Here is a 5822-nt window from a genome sequence, read left to right on the forward strand (position 1 = left end):
ATAATAATAATAATAATAATAATAATAATAATTAAAAATAATTTTGAACAATATTTAATTAAATCTGCATGTGTTATATAATATAATTTATAGTTAATTTCAGTTATATTAATTTAATAAATTATTTTAAATTAAAATAAAAATTCTATAATAGCAAATCAAATAATAAAATTTGATTTCTTTTATATTTATTTGGATTTAAAAAAAATCCAAGTATACAAGAATAGTAAAAAAATTGATTCTTCTCTTATAGAATTGCAATTTTTTTATATTATTAAATATTATTTGAACACATTATTATACGCATAATATAAGTGTAAGATCTCGAATTTTTATAAACTAAATATTGTTATTTAATGATTTATTTTATTTATTCAAGAATATAATTTTCAGAAATTTATATATTAATTGAGATTTTCTTATTATTGATTTAAAAAAAATAGTGATTGAAAATTAATGAGAGTTTTATCTGCTTTAGTTTGAATAATGAGATTTTGAATTTTATTTTATGATTTAAAGGAAATTAATTTAATTATCTCTAGTCATTGAGTTAGAATATTTATTTGAAAATAAATTTGTAAATTAATAATTAAATAGTATTTTTAAAGATATTATTGTTGGATTAAAATTTGGTTTTTAATTACTCTATTATCCTAATTTTATTAAAATTACTAAATTACTAAATTACCCAAAATCTCTAAAACCCACACTCTCCTAACCCTAATTTTATTACATTTCCCCCCTTTTCTCCTTGTTTCAGCGCCGCCATACCCTTTCCCTTAGCATTCAGTAAACCACCCTTTCTTTAGCTTCAGTAAATTAGGAAAAATAAAAGAAAGAAAGAAAAAAAAAGAAAGAAAGGAGAAGAGAAACGAAGAGAGCAGAAGAGGGAAGAGAGGGCTTGAGAAAGAGAAAGGGAGAAGAGGAAGGAACAGTGGCGCCTGAGGAGAGGGAGACCGCCGCTGCAGCTGCGCGCCGCCACCGTGTCCCGCTGCTCGAGCCACCACCGCGCCGTTCGTCACCATCGCGAGGAAGCTCAGAACCAAGGAAGAGAGCTGCGCGAGGAGGAAAGGGCTTGCGCCAGCCACGTGAACCACCGCCACGTCGCGTTTGTCGCCGTCTTCGAGGGTTCCCGTCGCCGCCGTTGTCCTCGCCGTGAAGCCGTCACTGTTGATGCAGCTATCCGCGCCGTTGTCATCGCTGAAAGGAGCTAGCATCGTCGCCGTACATGGATGAAGCAGAGGAGAAAGATCCGTGAAGAGGGGAGGACCGCGACCTGTCCAGCCGCCGTGCTCAGTCGCCGCTCGTGTCGCCGGCGCCGTCCTCGTCCAAACCATAACCAGATTCGCCGCTGCTAAAGCTTCTGGCCACGCCTCTGCGTCGCTGGAGCTCCACGCCGCCGCCACTGCCACCAAAAACCACCACTGAGGTCTAAATCTGTTTGGGTAAGCGATGCGTTCTGAAATCTTTTAAATTAGTATTTCTGTTTTAAATTGTTTGAGGATCTGAGGTCTTGGTATCGTAGGATCGAGTTACGGGTCTTGATTGTTGAGTTCTATGGCATTGGGGCTGCTGTTGCTCCGTTTTCTCGATCATTCGTAAGCCCAGTAAGTCGTTCCTTGTTCCAAACTCCTTTTAGTTGATGTTCTGTTATAGATTAATGAGTTTTACGCAATATTAATGTTTTAGGATTGAGCTAAGGCTGTGTTTAGAGGCTGTGGCTGTTGTTGGGACGGTCGTTATTGATGTTGTTGCTGTGGGATAAGAATAGAAATGCAGTTTGTCGCGTAGTTGAATTGCGAACGAGGTAGGGGTTTTTCTTAAAATCTAATTTATATTACAGAGTTGTGATAAATAGATACTAAAGTGAGAGAACATATGCCTGTGATTATAATTGTCTTATAAATGTGATTGTTTGCTGGATTGAATGATTGATTGCTTGATTGCTTGAGTAGTTTGTGATTGCTGAAAAGAAATTAGTTTGAAAGGTTATTTAGTTGATTATTATGGGAAATGGTTTTTCTTGATTTTGAAGCTATTTTTGATGATGTAAAGGAATTGGCTTTGGAAATGGTTTGATTTTAAAAAGAGATTTATTATGGGCACTGATTCACTTTGAAAATTATTTATTGGAACTAGCTGAATCCTTGGAAAATGATTGAGGTTTTGGAAAGGTTTGAGAAATGTTTGGATGGGACCCGAAAAGGGTGGCAGAATCCGAGTTTTAGAGGAGATGCTGTCGAAATTTTATAAAATTAGAAGTTTCATTTGAAGTAGTTATTTTAAAAGGTTTAATTTTAAGCATTATATGATTTAAGAACACTTCTTTTATCAAAGAAAAAGTTATGTTTTGGATTGAGAATTGTTAGAGAACGAAACGGAAAGAAGGATGATGAGGATTTATTTGAAATATGATTTTTGAATGAATTTGGAAATGGATATGGATTGACGAATGATGATGATATTGAGAATGGCTTAGATATTGATGAATGATGAATGAATTATTTATATGGCTTATAAATTTGAAATATCTGAGATACGAGGTTCCCTGGATTAAGTGCCGTGGCTTGCCACCACGTGTGCCAGGTTGAAAACTCGATACTCTGTTGACCCTACGACGTAAGTGTGTGACCGGGCACTATATAAATTCCCGGGAATGTTACCCTCATTGAGTAATATTGATTATTTGAGAAAAAGCTATGCATAGACTCTTGGAGATGCACGTCGGGGGACAGTCTAAGTACAATTCAGACTTGTCGGGTTGGCTGGATAACCGACAGATGAGCCTCATCAGCCATAGGACAGGCATGCATCATATGCATTTGTATGCTTTGCTTGGGTTTTGAACTTGTTTTGGTTTGCCTAATTGCTAAACTGTTCTTAACTGCTACTTGAACTATTTGCTGTAACTGCTACCTACTTGTACTTTCCTTGTCTGTCTTGCTTGTGTTTGTCCTGGTGTGCTACATTTGAGAATGAACTTTGGTGCTGAATTAATGATTGTATTGTTTGATTGCGTGGTTGGTTTCTAATTGAGATTTTTCTTATAAGAAAGGAAATGTTTCGGATTTTTGAAAGATTAAACGTTTCTTTGAAAATGTTTTAAACAATTACCTACTGGTTTTTAAAAGATTCATAAGACAATGATAATCACTGAGCTTGAAAACAGTTTTCTTATTAAATATCTTCTTATGACAACTTTGAAACTGCGTGGTGAGACCGTGTGGTTAGGTTCTCACCCCCTACAGCTTTACCTTTTCAGGAACCGGATGAAGAAGCATTAAGAAGAATTATACTACGCTTGATTTATAAGATGTTGTATTAATTAGATTATTTTCTTCCCTCGTCTTTGTTATTATAAGTTTGTAAGAGGGATAGGAATTGTATGTTTTATATGTATATTATATTATGAGTTATTATGTAAGGAGTCTTGTATATGAATCTATGCCTGTTTGTATTTTTCTTAAGATAAAGTGTTTGTTTCCGGTTTTCTAAGAAATCAGCGATACAATGTCGAGTCACAGGCTCCTATGTTAGTATTTAGTATGTAAAGTAGTCGTAATACTTCTTGCTATCAGAGTAGCGCAGCCGGAAGCGTGACTTCTGATAGTGAGGGTGTTACAATAAGCAAAAGAAACAAAAATAAAAAAACATATAATTGTGAATAAATATTGAAATATATATGCTTAAAATATTATTTTGATGAAATTATTTATATGATTTAAATCATAAATATTAATTATTTTTCTATAAAATTATAATTTATAAATAAGTTATTAAAATATATCAATATACTATAATCAACAAAAAATTTAAAGATAAAAAAGTTATTAAAAATTTGTTATAAAAAAATAATATTTATTGCTACTAACATAGACAAAAAAAATTCTAATGATAAATTGATAATTGTAGTATATATGTTTGCACCCTAAAATGTTGTTATAGAATACGTTTGAATGAAAAAAATTGGATATAAAAGAATGAAGAATCTTTTTTAACATATCTCAAATTAAAAGATATTTATATAAATATTTATCATATATTTAATAACAAAAAATATATATAATATTAGAATTTATGGCCGTTACATTTTGGAAAACTACTTTAAAGAAAACAAAGTCTAGTAGACTTGTCAACATCTGGCTTGAGAGGCTCAGACTAAGAGCATGCCTCAAACAAAAGAGGGAAAAAAAACATCAAAAACTTGTAATTACTTCACATATACTTTGTTGTAAACTAAAGCTTTTTTTTATTGTTAAGAAGGGACAAAAATTATGTTAGTCCAATGGATACAGGTCCACTATTAAGTATTTACTAATTTGATATATTAAAATTAATTATCAACACAATAATCTCTCATCACATGGATAAATAGTATAAAGTAAATTGTCTTTCTTGTAGCCATGCTTTAAAATATTCAAAAAATATCTCCTTCTTTGACCCTTGTTGTGGTTGTGACACTTGTTGTAATCACAAGTTACCACTACAATTCTACGCCTATAGAAGTCAACAATCATCTACATAGTAGAACTCACCTTATTTTACAACACGTTATCAGTACGAGATTCTGATAAAATTTTAGGAAGACTCAAGTAACAAATTTTTATCAGAAAAAGTATAGAGTACCAATATACTATCTGCCAACTTATTGCTAATAATAATTAATTATTATATTTTAAACACATATATAAGGAGATACATCCAGGACCAGGAAATACATCTATAAAGACACTTCCATTAGACATAGTCATAAAAAAGATATTTTTATTAGACACATCCACAAAGACACTTCTATTAAACATAATCATAAACTAGAGTTGACAGAAGTTGGTAGAATTCTTATTGGTAACGTAACGAAATTATTTTCATTATGTCAAAATTCTCTCATCTTGAATTTAATGCTCTTGATATATCTGGAAACAATTATTTATCATGGATACTAGATGCTAAAATCTATCTTGATCCAATGGATCTTGAAGATACCATTAAAGCTGAAAATAATGCATCCCAAAAGGATAAAGCCAAACCATGATCTTCCTTTGTCGTCATCTTGACGAAGGATTGAAAAATGAATATCTCACATTAAAGATCCCGCAGATCTGTGGAAAGACCTTGAAGAAAGGTATAATAATCAAAAGACGGTGATACTTCCTCAAACCCGATATGAATGGACGCACTTACGTCTACAGGATTTTAAATCCATAAATGAATATAATTCAGCAATATTTTGAATCACCTCACGAATGAAATTATGTGGAAAAAATATAAATGATAATGACATGTTAGAGAAAACTTTCTCAACCTTTCATGCCTCGAATGTGCTCCTGCAGCAGCAGTATCGAGAAAAATGATTTAAAAAATATTCTGAGTTAATTTCTTGTCTTCTTGTTGCTGAACGCAACAATGAGTTGCTTTTAAAAAATATGAAGCGTGCCCCACTGGCGCGCCCCCCATTTCCTGAAGTAAATGCGGTAAATTATTACCCCAAAAGAGGTAAATAGCAAGATTTTAGTAACAAAAATTATGGAAGGAAGAAGAATTATGTTCACAAGAAAGGATTTTACCAGAAGTGGGATAAAGAAAGAAATACTGGGCAAAATAAATCAACAGAGGATAAATATTTCTGTTGTGGTAAAAAGGGTCATTGATTGCGTACCTGTCGTACACCAAGACACCTAGTCGATCTTTATCAAACATCTTTGAAAAAAAAAAGACAAAGGAAAGAAGACAAATTTCGTTTCAAATGATGATTAAAATTACACCACTCATTATAAAGTATCTAATTTCTTTAAAGATTTTGAAGGAAATATTGGTCATTTGAT

The 5822-nt window shown here is 32.5% G+C and overlaps 1 long non-coding RNA gene across 1 annotated transcript; it reads left to right on the forward strand.

The window, feature by feature from the left end:
• The first annotated feature begins 746 nt into the window (after nucleotides 1-746).
• On the forward strand, nucleotides 747-3669 carry LOC140177951 (uncharacterized). The gene is made up of 4 exons (XR_011869703.1): nucleotides 747-1445; nucleotides 1526-1607; nucleotides 1690-1807; nucleotides 3263-3669. It is a non-coding gene; the product is annotated as an uncharacterized lncRNA (long non-coding RNA).
• The last annotated feature ends 2153 nt before the right edge of the window (nucleotides 3670-5822 follow it).

This window comes from Arachis hypogaea, chromosome 13 (assembly GCF_003086295.3).
Source record: "Arachis hypogaea cultivar Tifrunner chromosome 13, arahy.Tifrunner.gnm2.J5K5, whole genome shotgun sequence".
Lineage (NCBI taxonomy): Eukaryota > Viridiplantae > Streptophyta > Magnoliopsida > Fabales > Fabaceae > Arachis > Arachis hypogaea.